We start from the raw sequence: 18,725 nt of genomic DNA on the forward strand, positions 1-18,725 counted from the left end.
GTTTGTCGGATTTTGGGATGGACTCTTTTGCTTTGCTTTTCTTCTCCTCATTGGATTTTTCATGTTCAAAGTTGCAGAAGCCAGATTACAAGCTCATTTTGGTTCAACTTCAGCAACTGTGCATTGCATTGCCATGTAATGTGATGCAATGCTATCTTTCTAGCTCTCCCTTTTTACTTCCTTTTGGATAAACAGACATATTAGGCAAGCATTTTGGAGCTTTCACCTAAATAACTACAGGTGGTGAGATAAGCTGCACAATATAATTGACCTTTCAGTATATTGTTGCACACACACCATCTATTTAGCAAATGCCCTTGTTATCAACAGCAGCCTTTTAAACTCACCTGAGCTAACAGGTATGTGCGCTGGTTACTCTGCTGCGCTTAAAATTTCTTTTTTGGTTTGCTACAATGCCTTTTCTGAAACGTTGTCTCCTTCTGCTGGAACACTGACTTCTTTCATTTAATGCCTGCAGACTATAAAAGAGAACCCAACCCAAAAAGTTTGGTTGATTAGTCTGTGGCATTCTGTTAAACTGTTGCTTATGGCGGTCTCTGTGAGCTTCTCAGCGACATTCAGCCAGCCAGGTATCCTGCCTGCAGTAGATGGAATGTGGCAATGGAACGCTGGCTGCGCGTGTCATAATAGGCTCTGAGCCTTTATATACCTGTGCACAGCAGCAGCCACCTTCAGTCTGCTGCTGGACAGCCAGCAGCAGCAGCAGCAGGAGAGGTATGTAATCAGGAGCCCTCCTGCTAAGGGTAGACAGCTGCTCGTTCCACCCCACCCCCCGCCTTAATTGGTTCTCCTCCCTTCCAACGGTGTTGAGGCGGGTGGGAACAGCAGGGGGTGAAGGTGCTGTGTTTAAAGAGGTGGAGTTATGCAGATCTAAAACGCGTGGATTGCAGCAGCAGCAAGCCGAAAAGTGCAGGCATGTAAGGGATCTAGAGGTTGACAACATGTCTTCTTAACGGGAGTCCAGGAGCTCATCTCCACAAATGGACTTTTCAGGATCCTTGGGTGGCTCCGTAGTTTGAAACCAATTCTGGTTATCGCTTCTCGGCCTTTTGGCTAAGATCAAGTGTAGTATCTGTTCTTATCAGTTTAATATCTGATACGTCCCCTATCTGGGGACCATATATTAAATGGATTTTTAGAACAGGGAGATGGAAAAAGAGCTTGCTCTGTCCACTCCACGCATTGACCTGGTATTGCAGTATCTCCAGGACCGGTGCACCCCTTCTTTAATGCAGTTTCTAAAATCAGAAAGAATTGAATTCAATGTTTTTTGTTCATTTTGCTTGTTTGTCGGATTTTGGGATGGACTCTTTGGCTTTGCTTTTCTTCTCCTCATTGGATTTTTCATGTTCAAAGTTGCAGAAGCCAGATTACAAGCTCATTTTGGTTCAACTTCAGCAACTGTGCATTGCATTGCCATGTAATGTGATGCAATGCTATCTTTCTAGCTCTCCCTTTTTACTTCCTTTTGGATAAACAGACATATTAGGCAAGCATTTTGGAGCTTTCACCTAAATAACTACAGGTGGTGAGATAAGCTGCACAATATAATTGACCTTTCAGTATATTGTTGCACACACACCATCTATTTAGCAAATGCCCTTGTTATCAACAGCAGCCTTTTAAACTCACCTGAGCTAACAGGTATGTGCGCTGGTTACTCTGCTGCGCTTAAAATTTCTTTTTTGGTTTGCTACAATGCCTTTTCTGAAACGTTGTCTCCTTCTGCTGGAACACTGACTTCTTTCATTTAATGCCTGCAGACTATAAAAGAGAACCCAACCCAAAAAGTTTGGTTGATTAGTCTGTGGCATTCTGTTAAACTGTTGCTTATGGCGGTCTCTGTGAGCTTCTCAGCGACATTCAGCCAGCCAGGTATCCTGCCTGCAGTAGATGGAATGTGGCAATGGAACGCTGGCTGCGCGTGTCATAATAGGCTCTGAGCCTTTATATACCTGTGCACAGCAGCAGCCACCTTCAGTCTGCTGCTGGACAGCCAGCAGCAGCAGCAGCAGGAGAGGTATGTAATCAGGAGCCCTCCTGCTAAGGGTAGACAGCTGCTCGTTCCACCCCACCCCCCGCCTTAATTGGTTCTCCTCCCTTCCAACGGTGTTGAGGCGGGTGGGAACAGCAGGGGGTGAAGGTGCTGTGTTTAAAGAGGTGGAGTTATGCAGATCTAAAACGCGTGGATTGCAGCAGCAGCAAGCCGAAAAGTGCAGGCATGTAAGGGATCTAGAGGTTGACAACATGTCTTCTTAACGGGAGTCCAGGAGCTCATCTCCACAAATGGACTTTTCAGGATCCTTGGGTGGCTCCGTAGTTTGAAACCAATTCTGGTTATCGCTTCTCGGCCTTTTGGCTAAGATCAAGTGTAGTATCTGTTCTTATCAGTTTAATATCTGATACGTCCCCTATCTGGGGACCATATATTAAATGGATTTTTAGAACAGGGAGATGGAAAAAGAGCTTGCTCTGTCCACTCCACGCATTGACCTGGTATTGCAGTATCTCCAGGACCGGTGCACCCCTTCTTTAATGCAGTTTCTAAAATCAGAAAGAATTGAATTCAATGTTTTTTGTTCATTTTGCTTGTTTGTCGGATTTTGGGATGGACTCTTTGGCTTTGCTTTTCTTCTCCTCATTGGATTTTTCATGTTCAAAGTTGCAGAAGCCAGATTACAAGCTCATTTTGGTTCAACTTCAGCAACTGTGCATTGCATTGCCATGTAATGTGATGCAATGCTATCTTTCTAGCTCTCCCTTTTTACTTCCTTTTGGATAAACAGACATATTAGGCAAGCATTTTGGAGCTTTCACCTAAATAACTACAGGTGGTGAGATAAGCTGCACAATATAATTGACCTTTCAGTATATTGTTGCACACACACCATCTATTTAGCAAATGCCCTTGTTATCAACAGCAGCCTTTTAAACTCACCTGAGCTAACAGGTATGTGCGCTGGTTACTCTGCTGCGCTTAAAATTTCTTTTTTGGTTTGCTACAATGCCTTTTCTGAAACGTTGTCTCCTTCTGCTGGAACACTGACTTCTTTCATTTAATGCCTGCAGACTATAAAAGAGAACCCAACCCAAAAAGTTTGGTTGATTAGTCTGTGGCATTCTGTTAAACTGTTGCTTATGGCGGTCTCTGTGAGCTTCTCAGCGACATTCAGCCAGCCAGGTATCCTGCCTGCAGTAGATGGAATGTGGCAATGGAACGCTGGCTGCGCGTGTCATAATAGGCTCTGAGCCTTTATATACCTGTGCACAGCAGCAGCCACCTTCAGTCTGCTGCTGGACAGCCAGCAGCAGCAGCAGCAGGAGAGGTATGTAATCAGGAGCCCTCCTGCTAAGGGTAGACAGCTGCTCGTTCCACCCCACCCCCCGCCTTATTTGGTTCTCCTCCCTTCCAACGGTGTTGAGGCGGGTGGGAACAGCAGGGGGTGAAGGTGCTGTGTTTAAAGAGGTGGAGTTATGCAGATCTAAAACGCGTGGATTGCAGCAGCAGCAAGCCGAAAAGTGCAGGCATGTAAGGGATCTAGAGGTTGACAACATGTCTTCTTAACGGGAGTCCAGGAGCTCATCTCCACAAATGGACTTTTCAGGATCCTTGGGTGGCTCCGTAGTTTGAAACCAATTCTGGTTATCGCTTCTCGGCCTTTTGGCTAAGATCAAGTGTAGTATCTGTTCTTATCAGTTTAATATCTGATACGTCCCCTATCTGGGGACCATATATTAAATGGATTTTTAGAACAGGGAGATGGAAAAAGAGCTTGCTCTGTCCACTCCACGCATTGACCTGGTATTGCAGTATCTCCAGGACCGGTGCACCCCTTCTTTAATGCAGTTTCTAAAATCAGAAAGAATTGAATTCAATGTTTTTTGTTCATTTTGCTTGTTTGTCGGATTTTGGGATGGACTCTTTGGCTTTGCTTTTCTTCTCCTCATTGGATTTTTCATGTTCAAAGTTGCAGAAGCCAGATTACAAGCTCATTTTGGTTCAACTTCAGCAACTGTGCATTGCATTGCCATGTAATGTGATGCAATGCTATCTTTCTAGCTCTCCCTTTTTACTTCCTTTTGGATAAACAGACATATTAGGCAAGCATTTTGGAGCTTTCACCTAAATAACTACAGGTGGTGAGATAAGCTGCACAATATAATTGACCTTTCAGTATATTGTTGCACACACACCATCTATTTAGCAAATGCCCTTGTTATCAACAGCAGCCTTTTAAACTCACCTGAGCTAACAGGTATGTGCGCTGGTTACTCTGCTGCGCTTAAAATTTCTTTTTTGGTTTGCTACAATGCCTTTTCTGAAACGTTGTCTCCTTCTGCTGGAACACTGACTTCTTTCATTTAATGCCTGCAGACTATAAAAGAGAACCCAACCCAAAAAGTTTGGTTGATTAGTCTGTGGCATTCTGTTAAACTGTTGCTTATGGCGGTCTCTGTGAGCTTCTCAGCGACATTCAGCCAGCCAGGTATCCTGCCTGCAGTAGATGGAATGTGGCAATGGAACGCTGGCTGCGCGTGTCATAATAGGCTCTGAGCCTTTATATACCTGTGCACAGCAGCAGCCACCTTCAGTCTGCTGCTGGACAGCCAGCAGCAGCAGCAGGAGAGGTATGTAATCAGGAGCCCTCCTGCTAAGGGTAGACAGCTGCTCGTTCCACCCCACCCCCCGCCTTAATTGGTTCTCCTCCCTTCCAACGGTGTTGAGGCGGGTGGGAACAGCAGGGGGTGAAGGTGCTGTGTTTAAAGAGGTGGAGTTATGCAGATCTAAAACGCGTGGATTGCAGCAGCAGCAAGCCGAAAAGTGCAGGCATGTAAGGGATCTAGAGGTTGACAACATGTCTTCTTAACGGGAGTCCAGGAGCTCATCTCCACAATGGACTTTTCAGGATCCTTGGGTGGCTCCGTAGTTTGAAACCAATTCTGGTTATCGCTTCTCGGCCTTTTCGCTAAGATCAAGTGTAGTATCTTTCGAAAAGGCGGTTTTGGATGTTGGCCGCCCTAGTAGATTGATACATTATGCACACTGGGGTTTAGGCGCTTGTTAGTACGCCAGTTGGCTAATATAGTCATCTGATGGAAAGCATGGCCCCCCAGGATCGACGCCATTGGGCCGGGGAAGATCGAAAGCCCGAAGTGTGAAGTGCCCCAGGAGTGGTGACCCTGGGGTGCCTTAACTCACTGGGATTGGGAACTCCACTTGAGTTTATGGCACATTTGCACTAGCACTTCAATATTTCTTTCTTCACACACACCCTTATTCCGGGCCTTCTGGCCTTAGGATGGGGAATTTTTCAATTCCCGGTCGAAGGTCCGGGCAGTATTATACTGTGAAACCTTCACTATTTATTTAATTTTTTTTGTCACTGTGTGTCCACTTTTTCACGTGTGTCCACGTCCTTACTAGGATTTTGTCGGGATGCGGTTCCCTTACGGGTTCCTCTCTTGGCAGGTCTAGGGGGGGAGTGTGTGGCCATCAGGTTCCGCTCCCCCCTGAACCCCCCTGGCTCTCCTCTTTCGGGAGGAGAGCATTGTTGGCTCCCCTCTTCCGGGAGGGGAGCACAGTCTTTGGCTCCCAGTGCCTTGCTCGGGTGAGAACTCGGGCAGGTATTGGGGGTAAGATTGGGTCGCCTCTGGCTCCGGCTGGAGGTGGCTATTTGTCCCTGTTCCTCGCTGTGGCCTTCTGTCTCGGAGGGACGGGGAATGGTTTGGGGGACCCTTCTCCTTTTGGAGAGGGTTTTAAGAAGACCAGCATCCTAGTGCACTTTTTTTGTGGCACTTGTCACTTTTTTAAGCGCACTCGGGTTTTGTACACGAATTCGGGCTTTCAAAAAAAAAAATCTGTTCTTATCAGTTTAATATCTGATACGTCCCCTATCTGGGGACCATATATTAAATGGATTTTTAGAACAGGGAGATGGAAAAAGAGCTTGCTCTGTCCACTCCACGCATTGACCTGGTATTGCAGTATCTCCAGGACCGGTGCACCCCTTCTTTAATGCAGTTTCTAAAATCAGAAAGAATTGAATTCAATGTTTTTTGTTCATTTTGCTTGTTTGTCGGATTTTGGGATGGACTCTTTGGCTTTGCTTTTCTTCTCCTCATTGGATTTTTCATGTTCAAAGTTGCAGAAGCCAGATTACAAGCTCATTTTGGTTCAACTTCAGCAACTGTGCATTGCATTGCCATGTAATGTGATGCAATGCTATCTTTCTAGCTCTCCCTTTTTACTTCCTTTTGGATAAACAGACATATTAGGCAAGCATTTTGGAGCTTTCACCTAAATAACTACAGGTGGTGAGATAAGCTGCACAATATAATTGACCTTTCAGTATATTGTTGCACACACACCATCTATTTAGCAAATGCCCTTGTTATCAACAGCAGCCTTTTAAACTCACCTGAGCTAACAGGTATGTGCGCTGGTTACTCTGCTGCGCTTAAAATTTCTTTTTTGGTTTGCTACAATGCCTTTTCTGAAACGTTGTCTCCTTCTGCTGGAACACTGACTTCTTTCATTTAATGCCTGCAGACTATAAAAGAGAACCCAACCCAAAAAGTTTGGTTGATTAGTCTGTGGCATTCTGTTAAACTGTTGCTTATGGCGGTCTCTGTGAGCTTCTCAGCGACATTCAGCCAGCCAGGTATCCTGCCTGCAGTAGATGGAATGTGGCAATGGAACGCTGGCTGCGCGTGTCATAATAGGCTCTGAGCCTTTATATACCTGTGCACAGCAGCAGCCACCTTCAGTCTGCTGCTGGACAGCCAGCAGCAGCAGCAGCAGGAGAGGTATGTAATCAGGAGCCCTCCTGCTAAGGGTAGACAGCTGCTCGTTCCACCCCACCCCCCGCCTTAATTGGTTCTCCTCCCTTCCAACGGTGTTGAGGCGGGTGGGAACAGCAGGGGGTGAAGGTGCTGTGTTTAAAGAGGTGGAGTTATGCAGATCTAAAACGCGTGGATTGCAGCAGCAGCAAGCCGAAAAGTGCAGGCATGTAAGGGATCTAGAGGTTGACAACATGTCTTCTTAACGGGAGTCCAGGAGCTCATCTCCACAAATGGACTTTTCAGGATCCTTGGGTGGCTCCGTAGTTTGAAACCAATTCTGGTTATCGCTTCTCGGCCTTTTGGCACGATCTATCAGGTTTACCTGTGTGGTCTTGCCTGTGAGGTGCTCTTGGTACCCTTTCTCTCGGCCTGGGGGGATCGTTCCTTTTCGGAGGGACTTAACCCCCCTGCTGCTATTGGGAGGAAGGATTAGTCCGGGAGCAATGGGAAGGGATCCCATGAAGGCTTGCGCCTTTCAGAGAGAAGAGTCGGTACGTTCCTGAGTGAAGGATGCCGGCAACGCTCACATATTCATCGGGTGATGCCCGGATGCGGAACACCGTGAGGATTGAAGTTGGAGCAGGATCGAGGACGGAGAAGAATTTGGATTACATCTGCCATAGGATTCTGCTTGGAGTTCTGGAGTTTCGGCGGGAAGACATATTCTGCTTCCAGGACAATGAGTACAAGGGGACTTACACCATCACCTTCAAGAGCCAGGGATGCTGTCACCAACTCGTACAAAAGGTAAATGAGAAAAACTACTTGGATGAATTGGATGGACTAACCTTTTGTCTCTTGTATGCCTATGACGAGATCCCTATCGTGGTGCATTTCCCGAACCCCTTTGTGGAAGCTGCAGACATCTCGACCTACCTTATCCGTTATTGTGACGATCTGAGATACCTGGGCACTGTGAAGAACGCGGTAGGCTTCTGGTGCGGCAAGAGGAGGTACATGGCCCGTCTAAAGAGGGACCCAAGCGGAGTGGGAGGAATGCTACACCCTCCCTCAACATTTGTGATCGGTAAGAGCAGAGGCTACTTATTTTACCCTGGAATGCCGGTATGTTGCAGGAACTGTGGACAAATGGGTCATACCCAAACGTCCTGCACAGGCAGGAAAGTAGACCGCTGCAATAATTGCAGCTGTTACGGACATTTAATGAAGGACTGTCCCGCTGGGAGGAAATGCAATCTTTGTGGTGAGGCGGGGCACATGTTCCGAGGATGCCCCAACAGGACCAGGACCAGGACCTACGCAGAAGCTGCATCTTCTGCAGCTGAGCCGATGCGCCCGCCGGTCTTCACTGGCGGGCCGGCGTCGGAGGGCGGTTCGAAGGGCGAGAAGGCTGGGATGGAGCAGGGAGCCGGAGGCCCCTCTGGGGCGGCCCCTGCATCGAAGTCCCTTAACGATGGGCGGACCTCGCATGGACCGGAGCGGAGGGGTCCTCCTTCTGGGAGGGTATCCTCCGTGTCGATGGTTCCCGATACCGATCCTGTTGGGCTGGAGGGTGGTGCCCCTGTGCGGTTGGCTACAGGGGACCACGCAGCGATGGCCTCAGGATCTTCCAGGGCGATTAGCCAGCCAGATGAGGGGGCTTTGCTTCTAGGTGGCGAACATCAGGGAATCGGTGTTGGTGATCTTATCCTGATGGACCAGTCTCTCCCCCTGGAGGAGGTGGAGGAAGAGGAGGACTGCACCAGTGACCTAGTGGAGTCTGCCCCGAAAAAGAGACGGAATGTCGAAGCCCCAGTGTCTCCTGGAATGTGGCTGGGAACCGTGACCTACGAGGGGGCAACCGCCGGCTCACAGAATATCGAGTCGTTTGGGTCCTCTAGCCCGGATGTCCTGGAGCAATTTGACATACAGGGCTTTGAGTCAGGTGTCCTCATGGAAGATCCACCACCCTGACCTATGAATGCCGACATTAAGACTTGTCTCACTGAATGTGAGGTCATTAAAGAGCCCAGTTCGTAGGGCTGCTCTATTCAAGTATTTAGAAACCGCTGACTTTGACATTTGTTTATTACAGGAATGCGGGATACAACATGCACTAAATTATAATGACATCAAGACAGATTGGAGACTGGGGCCCTCCATCTGGTCTGGCTCCAATGACAACAAGTCAGCGGGGGTGGGCTTCCTCTGTCGTGGGAGAAATATTACTGTAAATGCTGTCACAGAAATAGTACCAGGCAGAGTGGTTTTAGTGCATTTTAAATTTAATGGTTTTACCCTACGTGTAATGAATATTTATGCTCCCCCTGATAAGCAAGAGAGAATTAATTTATTTGGGATATTGCCATTGTACTGTACTGGGTCATCTCCCCTGATCGTAGGGGGTGATTTTAATTGTCTTTGTGCTAGTGAACAACGAGCGGGGGGTGACCCTTTACGCAAATTGGATAAGTCATGTCATCTATTGAAAGATTTTATAACTGATTTTAAATTATGCGATGCGTGGAGGTCACTCCTGCCGACGGACCCTGGTTATACGTGGTCCGGAAGAGGGGTGTCCTCCAGGATCGATTTTATTTTCCTATCAGATGACTTTAACCCTGTAAAATGTGTTTTAACATCAAATATATTTTCTGACCATAAGGGCTTGGAGGTGCACCTAGAATACCGGGATGAACAGAGGGTCAACAGGAGCCTCTGGCGTCTAAGTACTTACCTGCTGGAGGACCCTCTGATTCGACAAGACTTTGGTAAAGCCTATCAAGCCTGGCGGCGACAAAAACCTTCTGATGCCCCTATGGTAACCTGGTGGGAAAATTTGAAAAAAAAAGTCAGAATGTTTTTTATAAAAGCAGGGAGACGTAAAGCTAGAGAGAAAAAAAGATGTTTTAGTGATCTTAACACCAAACTACAAACACTTTTTAAATTCAAAGAGCTAGGGGTGGAGGTGGGAGATGATATTGCTAGCCTAAAAACTGAAATTCAGAACTGCATAGACACAAAGGGGAAAGAGATTATTTTTAACTCTAGAGTGCAGCACTTGGAGGAGGGGGAGAAGTGCTCTCGCTTCTTCTTCAAAAAAGTCATGGATAAAAGAGAAGTGATCACAAATCTAGAGGGTGAAACATCTATGCAGGGAATGTTGAATGCTACTTTTAACTTTTATAAGCATCTTTTTAGTAAAAAGTGTATAGATGAGTCCTTTTTATCTGATGCTCTTAATGATCTCGATTTTAAGTTAAATTTTACAGACCAGGAGTTTTTAGAACGCGATATTGTTTTAGAGGAATTATTTTATGTTTTTAAAAGTTTCTCTAAGGGTAAAGCACCTGGGTGTGACGGACTACCTGTAGAATTTTACCTTACTTTTTGGGACATTTTAAAAGAGGACCTTTTTATGCTTTTTAAAGAAGTTTTTATTTCTGAACAGTTGCCATTTTCGTGGAGGAGAGGAGTGGTGTCTTTGATATATAAAAAAGGTGATCGCAGTGCTCTAGCGAATTGGAGACCCATAACTCTCCTAAACGTTGATTACAAGGTACTTGCTAAGGTGGTTGCAAACCGGCTCAGGAATGTCATTGCCAAACTAATCCAGCCTGAGCAGGTTTGTAGTGTACCAGGCAGAAGTATTTCAGAGGTTTTAAACGTATTAAGGGATGTAATTTGGTATTCCAGAGACCGGGGTCAAAATGTAGCTCTTTTAGCCCTAGATTTTGAAAAAGCTTTCGATAGAGTCTCTCATAGATTTCTTTTTAGAGTTTTAAAAAGAATGGGTATCCCTAATATGCTTTTAAATTGTATTAAGATTTTATATAAAAATTGTTTTAGTCAAATTTCTCTTAATGGCTTTTTAACAGATGGAGTTCCCCTTGAGTCCGGAGTGAAGCAGGGATGCCCCTTGTCGCCCATCCTGTTCATCTGCGCCATGGAGCCCCTGCTGAGCGCAATAAGGAAAGACAAAGTGATTAGAGGGGTTCCTGTTCCTGGCGGAGGTGGCAGTGATGTGAGAGTCTTTGGCTACATGGATGACGTGACGGTTGTGTGCGTGGACCCTGCTTCCCTCCGGAGGGCGGTGTTGCGCATTGAATTTTTTTCCCAGGCATCCGGGTTTAAACTTAATTTAAATAAATCTGAATGTCTGACTTTGGGATCCTGGGACACCGCCCAACTCCCGCAGCTCACTATAAAACGAGACAATGTAAAAATTCTTGGAGTTGTTTTTAACGAGGAGAATGTGGGAACTCAAAGCTGGGAGAATGTCATAGAAAAAATGTCAAAGAAAATATCATTTTGGGGTTTGAGGTCCCTAACAATGGAGGGGAAAATTTTAATTATAAAATCAGTGTTGTTACCCCTCATACTGTATATAGCTATGGTGTACCCCCCCTCTGATGTTTTAATTAAAAAAATGACTAGGATGATCTTTATGTTTTTATGGAACTCCAAAATGGAAAAATTAAGGCGGGAAATAATGAGGAAGAATAAAATGAACGGCGGAAGGGATGTCCCCGACTTACATATTTATTTGTATTTAAATTATTTCTGCTTTTGTTTCAAACATTTTAATGGTAATAGTGCGCTAAGTTATTTTTTAAAATATACTTGTGGGATGATTTTTAAAAGATGGTTTAAGTTGTCGTTGAATTCCCCTGTTTTACTATGCCCCCCCAAACACCAAGCAATCTTAGAAAAGACTGTTCGATTTTATAGCCTTGGTGATTTTAATATGGACATTTTTAAAGACCGCAAGAAGCTTTTATCTTTTCTGAGGAGGAATGAAGATGTGACCCCCATAGTAAATTTCTCAGAAGAGAGATCGAAGCAAGTTTGGAAGAATGTCTTCGGGAAATTCTTAGCAAATGGACATAAGGACATCGCATGGATGGTGGTCCACCAGTGCCTCCCCACCAGAGAATTTCAACACAGGAGAGGCCTGGTGGCCAGAGCAAAATGCCCCAGAGACTCATGTGTTAATGACGAAACCACCTTGCACCTTATGTGGAATTGCCCATTTGCACAGGAATTTTGGCACAAAGTTGGGATTCTTTTAAAATGGACTTGCGGTTTAAGAGATTTTAACCATGAATATGTTTTATATGGCCTTTTTAAATGTCCGACCCCTCAACAGTATTGTATATGTTGGTGTATGATTAACTGTTTTAAAGACGCCCTTTGGAAGGCACGCAATATTTTACTTTTTAAACGTGATGCTATTTCTGTGAAGGATTGTCTTAAAATTGCTTTTAGCCAGATGTATATTTATTACTTGAGGGATGTCAAATGTATTGGGAGAAGGGATGCCAATCGTATATGGGGTTTTTATGGGTGGAATTCTGTGTTTTATTAATGTATTGTTTGTGTTGCTGTTTTTGATTGTAAACCATCTTTTACGCACATAATAAAATATGTTGAAACCTGATCTGTTCTTATCAGTTTAATATCTGATACGTCCCCTATCTGGGGACCATATATTAAATGGATTTTTAGAACAGGGAGATGGAAAAAGAGCTTGCTCTGTCCACTCCACGCATTGACCTGGTATTGCAGTATCTCCAGGACCGGTGCACCCCTTCTTTAATGCAGTTTCTAAAATCAGAAAGAATTGAATTCAATGTTTTTTGTTCATTTTGCTTGTTTGTCGGATTTTGGGATGGACTCTTTGGCTTTGCTTTTCTTCTCCTCATTGGATTTTTCATGTTCAAAGTTGCAGAAGCCAGATTACAAGCTCATTTTGGTTCAACTTCAGCAACTGTGCATTGCATTGCCATGTAATGTGATGCAATGCTATCTTTCTAGCTCTCCCTTTTTACTTCCTTTTGGATAAACAGACATATTAGGCAAGCATTTTGGAGCTTTCACCTAAATAACTACAGGTGGTGAGATAAGCTGCACAATATAATTGACCTTTCAGTATATTGTTGCACACACACCATCTATTTAGCAAATGCCCTTGTTATCAACAGCAGCCTTTTAAACTCACCTGAGCTAACAGGTATGTGCGCTGGTTACTCTGCTGCGCTTAAAATTTCTTTTTTGGTTTGCTACAATGCCTTTTCTGAAACGTTGTCTCCTTCTGCTGGAACACTGACTTCTTTCATTTAATGCCTGCAGACTATAAAAGAGAACCCAACCCAAAAAGTTTGGTTGATTAGTCTGTGGCATTCTGTTAAACTGTTGCTTATGGCGGTCTCTGTGAGCTTCTCAGCGACATTCAGCCAGCCAGGTATCCTGCCTGCAGTAGATGGAATGTGGCAATGGAACGCTGGCTGCGCGTATCATAATAGGCTCTGAGCCTTTATATACCTGTGCACAGCAGCAGCCACCTTCAGTCTGCTGCTGGACAGCCAGCAGCAGCAGCAGCAGGAGAGGTATGTAATCAGGAGCCCTCCTGCTAAGGGTAGACAGCTGCTCGTTCCACCCCACCCCCCGCCTTAATTGGTTCTCCTCCCTTCCAACGGTGTTGAGGCGGGTGGGAACAGCAGGGGGTGAAGGTGCTGTGTTTAAAGAGGTGGAGTTATGCAGATCTAAAACGCGTGGATTGCAGCAGCAGCAAGCCGAAAAGTGCAGGCATGTAAGGGATCTAGAGGTTGACAACATGTCTTCTTAACGGGAGTCCAGGAACTCATCTCCACAAATGGACTTTTCAGGATCCTTGGGTGGCTCCGTAGTTTGAAACCAATTCTGGTTATCGCTTCTCGGCCTTTTGGCTAAGATCAAGTGTAGTATCTGTTCTTATCAGTTTAATATCTGATACGTCCCCTATCTGGGGACCATATATTAAATGGATTTTTAGAACAGGGAGATGGAAAAAGAGCTTGCTCTGTCCACTCCACGCATTGACCTGGTATTGCAGTATCTCCAGGACCGGTGCACCCCTTCTTTAATGCAGTTTCTAAAATCAGAAAGAATTGAATTCAATGTTTTTTGTTCATTTTGCTTGTTTGTCGGATTTTGGGATGGACTCTTTGGCTTTGCTTTTCTTCTCCTCATTGGATTTTTCATGTTCAAAGTTGCAGAAGCCAGATTACAAGCTCATTTTGGTTCAACTTCAGCAACTGTGCATTGCATTGCCATGTAATGTGATGCAATGCTATCTTTCTAGCTCTCCCTTTTTACTTCCTTTTGGATAAACAGACATATTAGGCAAGCATTTTGGAGCTTTCACCTAAATAACTACAGGTGGTGAGATAAGCTGCACAATATAATTGACCTTTCAGTATATTGTTGCACACACACCATCTATTTAGCAAATGCCCTTGTTATCAACAGCAGCCTTTTAAACTCACCTGAGCTAACAGGTATGTGCGCTGGTTACTCTGCTGCGCTTAAAATTTCTTTTTTGGTTTGCTACAATGCCTTTTCTGAAACGTTGTCTCCTTCTGCTGGAACACTGACTTCTTTCATTTAATGCCTGCAGACTATAAAAGAGAACCCAACCCAAAAAGTTTGGTTGATTAGTCTGTGGCATTCTGTTAAACTGTTGCTTATGGCGGTCTCTGTGAGCTTCTCAGCGACATTCAGCCAGCCAGGTATCCTGCCTGCAGTAGATGGAATGTGGCAATGGAACGCTGGCTGCGCGTGTCATAATAGGCTCTGAGCCTTTATATACCTGTGCACAGCAGCAGCCACCTTCAGTCTGCTGCTGGACAGCCAGCAGCAGCAGCAGCAGGAGAGGTATGTAATCAGGAGCCCTCCTGCTAAGGGTAGACAGCTGCTCGTTCCACCCCACCCCCCGCCTTAATTGGTTCTCCTCCCTTCCAACGGTGTTGAGGCGGGTGGGAACAGCAGGGGGTGAAGGTGCTGTGTTTAAAGAGGTGGAGTTATGCAGATCTAAAACGCGTGGATTGCAGCAGCAGCAAGCCGAAAAGTGCAGGCATGTAAGGGATCTAGAGGTTGACAACATGTCTTCTTAACGGGAGTCCAGGAGCTCATCTCCACAAATGGACTTTTCAGGATCCTTGGGTGGCTCCGTAGTTTGAAACCAATTCTGGTTATCGCTTCTCGGCCTTTTGGCTAAGATCAAGTGTAGTATCTGTTCTTATCAGTTTAATATCTGATACGTCCCCTATCTGGGGACCATATATTAAATGGATTTTTAGAACAGGGAGATGGAAAAAGAGCTTGCTCTGTCCACTCCACGCATTGACCTGGTATTGCAGTATCTCCAGGACCGGTGCACCCCTTCTTTAATGCAGTTTCTAAAATCAGAAAGAATTGAATTCAATGTTTTTTGTTCATTTTGCTTGTTTGTCGGATTTTGGGATGGACTCTTTGGCTTTGCTTTTCTTCTCCTCATTGGATTTTTCATGTTCAAAGTTGCAGAAGCCAGATTACAAGCTCATTTTGGTTCAACTTCAGCAACTGTGCATTGCATTGCCATGTAATGTGATGCAATGCTATCTTTCTAGCTCTCCCTTTTTACTTCCTTTTGGATAAACAGACATATTAGGCAAGCATTTTGGAGCTTTCACCTAAATAACTACAGGTGGTGAGATAAGCTGCACAATATAATTGACCTTTCAGTATATTGTTGCACACACACCATCTATTTAGCAAATGCCCTTGTTATCAACAGCAGCCTTTTAAACTCACCTGAGCTAACAGGTATGTGCGCTGGTTACTCTGCTGCGCTTAAAATTTCTTTTTTGGTTTGCTACAATGCCTTTTCTGAAACGTTGTCTCCTTCTGCTGGAACACTGACTTCTTTCATTTAATGCCTGCAGACTATAAAAGAGAACCCAACCCAAAAAGTTTGGTTGATTAGTCTGTGGCATTCTGTTAAACTGTTGCTTATGGCGGTCTCTGTGAGCTTCTCAGCGACATTCAGCCAGCCAGGTATCCTGCCTGCAGTAGATGGAATGTGGCAATGGAACGCTGGCTGCGCGTGTCATAATAGGCTCTGAGCCTTTATATACCTGTGCACAGCAGCAGCCACCTTCAGTCTGCTGCTGGACAGCCAGCAGCAGCAGGAGAGGTATGTAATCAGGAGCCCTCCTGCTAAGGGTAGACAGCTGCTCGTTCCACCCCACCCCCCGCCTTAATTGGTTCTCCTCCCTTCCAACGGTGTTGAGGCGGGTGGGAACAGCAGGGGGTGAAGGTGCTGTGTTTAAAGAGGTGGAGTTATGCAGATCTAAAACGCGTGGATTGCAGCAGCAGCAAGCCGAAAAGTGCAGGCATGTAAGGGATCTAGAGGTTGACAACATGTCTTCTTAACGGGAGTCCAGGAGCTCATCTCCACAAATGGACTTTTCAGGATCCTTGGGTGGCTCCGTAGTTTGAAACCAATTCTGGTTATCGCTTCTCGGCCTTTTGGCTAAGATCAAGTGCTTTATTGCAGGAGATTGTGGTTGAAGGGCACTCGGGTACCCCTCTCCTTGGCCTGGCAGGATCGTCCACTTTGGTGGACTTAACCTGCTTGCTGCTATTAGGGAGAGGGCTTAGTCCCAGGGTAACGAGTTGCGATCCCCCAGCTTCCAGGTGTTTTTCGCTGCAAGAACACTGGGAGCGCAGATTGCAAGCGGCTGCAATTTGCAACCTTGTTGCGTTTTTCCATGGAGGTTGACCCTAACCTCGTGCCTCTTTATGCAAGGCTAAAAAACTCTATCCGAGTTCACTTCACGGCGGGTGGCTCGGATATGAGGAAATTAGGGTATGTAGTCCAGGACGTGCTCAGGAACCTTCTTGGCGTACAAAGGAATGAAATTCTCTCCATCCAGGATTATCCCAGAAGAGGTGACTGTGACATCACATTCACCGGAGAAGGTATTTTTAGAGATGTACTAGAAAAGTTAAAAAAAGTTGAAAATAGTCCTGTTTTGAAAGGGATACAAATTGTTGAGCACGTCCTGGATGAGGTAAGACTGGTTATTGTAAAAATATTTTCGCCCTTTGTTTCTGCTCCAGAAGTAATGTCATTTCTAGCAATTTATTTTAAAAGTGTTAAATGTATTGGGAAGATATTAAACGAATATAACATATGGACATCTAAGTGGAAATTCCTTGTGAAGTGTACAAGAGATCCAAATACACCAGGTGGTATACGGCTCCCCCCTGCCCGTTTCAAAATTGGGCAAACAAATGGGGATTTCTTCTTTTCTGGGATGCCAGTATATTGCAGAAATTGTGGGCGCTATGGTCATTCAAAAGAAAACTGTCATGTATCATGTAGAAATTGTGCTAGTGAAGAACATGAGACAAAAGAATGCCCTAAGGAAAAGAAATGCAGTTTTTGCCAGACTCCAGGTCACTTTTATTTTTCTTGCCCTCACAGATTTCGGGAAGATGAGCAAAAGGGGAAGTCCAAGACGTCCGACCAAGGACCAAAAGATCAGACCACCCCTCAGGAGGAGGAACAACAACCTGGAGCCTCTGGAGACAATAAGGGCGTACCAAATAGTGAAGTGTCTCCAGAGTCTATGACAGGTAAAATACCAAATCCCAAAACCTGGCTGCAGGACCTGCGGGAGTCCAAAAGGAGGGCTGAGAAGGAGCAGAAGGGCACTACTGGTAAGGTCAAAAGGGACCGGCAAAAGGCCGACACAGAAGCCCATGCCCAGTCTGGGTCTCCTAGTGCTGAGGGCGCTGAGTGGATAAAGGTGGGTCCTAAGAAAAAGAAAAAGGGTGGTTCGGAGGAGGCAGCAGGAGGTGAACAGATGGACACTTCTCCAGAAGGGGACGTGGACGCTGGACCCTCAGGGGTTTCGGTCTCCGCTGCTACAGGTGGGGACCGGGATCTTGCTGCCTCTGAAGAGTCAGAGGCTCTGCCTTGTGCGCAACCTCCTCCTATAGGACGACCTTCTACAGGTCAAACAGGGGCGGCGGAACCCCTCGGGGACCCACCTGATGAGGAACTGCATGGCCAGCCAATGGAGACCCAGCGGGTTCTGCCAGCCAGCCCTCCGAGCTATGCCAGTGTAGCGTCGGGTTTATATAAATGTGGTAATCTTTCCTCCTCCACGGAGACTCTCGTGACGATACTATCAGATGAGGAGGGAGGCGCAAGCCCAGTGGTCTGATCAGGTTCATCGGACAGGTAAATCCGTTGCTCTTAGTTACCTAAGTAAAATTTCTACATTTTCTAATGATGGCTGAACTCAAAGGTATTTCCCTCAACGTGAGAGGCATAAAATCTAACATGAGAAGAACTGCTCTTTTTAATTTTTTTACGTGTTTTACTGCATCTGTATTTTTTCTGCAAGAATGTAATATCCCACATGAAATGTCATATCAAAAATATAAAGATGAGTGGAAGTGTGGGCCATCTGTCTGGTCCGGATCGAATGCTGCAGGATCAGCGGGTGTAGCCATACTTTTTAAAGGGAACGTTTTAATTGATTTTATTCAGGAAATTTTACCAGGTCGTATTTTATTAGTGAAAGCTTTTATTGATGGTATTAGATGGCAGTTTTTAAATTTTTATGGATCCCCAGAGAAAAATGAAAGAGCCGAAATGCTTGATCTTTTACCATTATTTATTAATAACTCTGAACCTTTTATCTTAGCAGGGGATTTTAATTGTGTTTTAAAAGGTGAAAACCGGCACTCCAGCTCTGTAAGCAGGAACTACGATAAAACCTCAGGTATGCTACATGATATAGTCAAAGATGCTAAATTGATAGACATATATAAAGAGTGTCATAGTGACAGCACAGAGGACGCCGGTTTCACTTGGAGCAATTCTAATTGTAGCTCTAGGATTGATTTTATTTTTGGTTCAGATAAAACAATACCTGCCAAATGTGAAGTTTTAACTAATATATTTTCAGACCATAAACTTTTATCCTTTACCATAAAAGTAAATGACAACAAAAAATGTGGTAAGAAAAGCTGGAAAATGAACGTATCCCTTTTAACCGACTCGCAGATTTTATCAGATTTTATTGAGTTTTATAGGAAATGTA

General features: G+C 45.1%; 6 non-coding genes and 1 pseudogene across 6 annotated transcripts; all 7 read left to right on the plus strand.

Moving 5' to 3' along the window:
- The first annotated feature begins 1,054 nt into the window (after positions 1-1,054).
- On the plus strand, positions 1,055-1,245 carry LOC141224005 (U2 spliceosomal RNA). The gene has a single exon (XR_012291524.1). It is a non-coding gene; the product is annotated as a U2 spliceosomal RNA (small nuclear RNA).
- Positions 1,246-2,360: 1,115 nt separating this feature from the next.
- LOC141224006 (U2 spliceosomal RNA) lies at positions 2,361-2,551 on the plus strand. Its single transcript, XR_012291525.1, has one exon. It is a non-coding gene; the product is annotated as a U2 spliceosomal RNA (small nuclear RNA).
- A 1,115-nt stretch (positions 2,552-3,666) lies between these two features.
- LOC141224007 (U2 spliceosomal RNA) lies at positions 3,667-3,857 on the plus strand. Its single transcript, XR_012291526.1, has one exon. It is a non-coding gene; the product is annotated as a U2 spliceosomal RNA (small nuclear RNA).
- A 1,999-nt stretch (positions 3,858-5,856) lies between these two features.
- Positions 5,857-6,032, plus strand: LOC141224207 (U2 spliceosomal RNA; annotated as a pseudogene).
- A 6,175-nt stretch (positions 6,033-12,207) lies between these two features.
- LOC141224196 (U2 spliceosomal RNA) lies at positions 12,208-12,397 on the plus strand. Its single transcript, XR_012291701.1, has one exon. It is a non-coding gene; the product is annotated as a U2 spliceosomal RNA (small nuclear RNA).
- A 1,115-nt stretch (positions 12,398-13,512) lies between these two features.
- On the plus strand, positions 13,513-13,703 carry LOC141224008 (U2 spliceosomal RNA). Its single transcript, XR_012291527.1, has one exon. It is a non-coding gene; the product is annotated as a U2 spliceosomal RNA (small nuclear RNA).
- Positions 13,704-14,818: 1,115 nt separating this feature from the next.
- On the plus strand, positions 14,819-15,009 carry LOC141224009 (U2 spliceosomal RNA). The gene has a single exon (XR_012291528.1). It is a non-coding gene; the product is annotated as a U2 spliceosomal RNA (small nuclear RNA).
- The last annotated feature ends 3,716 nt before the right edge of the window (positions 15,010-18,725 follow it).

This window comes from Phyllobates terribilis, unplaced genomic scaffold (genome assembly GCF_046119375.1).
Source record: "Phyllobates terribilis strain yellow unplaced genomic scaffold, ASM4611937v1 Scaffold_381__1_contigs__length_1843176, whole genome shotgun sequence".
Lineage (NCBI taxonomy): Eukaryota > Metazoa > Chordata > Amphibia > Anura > Dendrobatidae > Phyllobates > Phyllobates terribilis.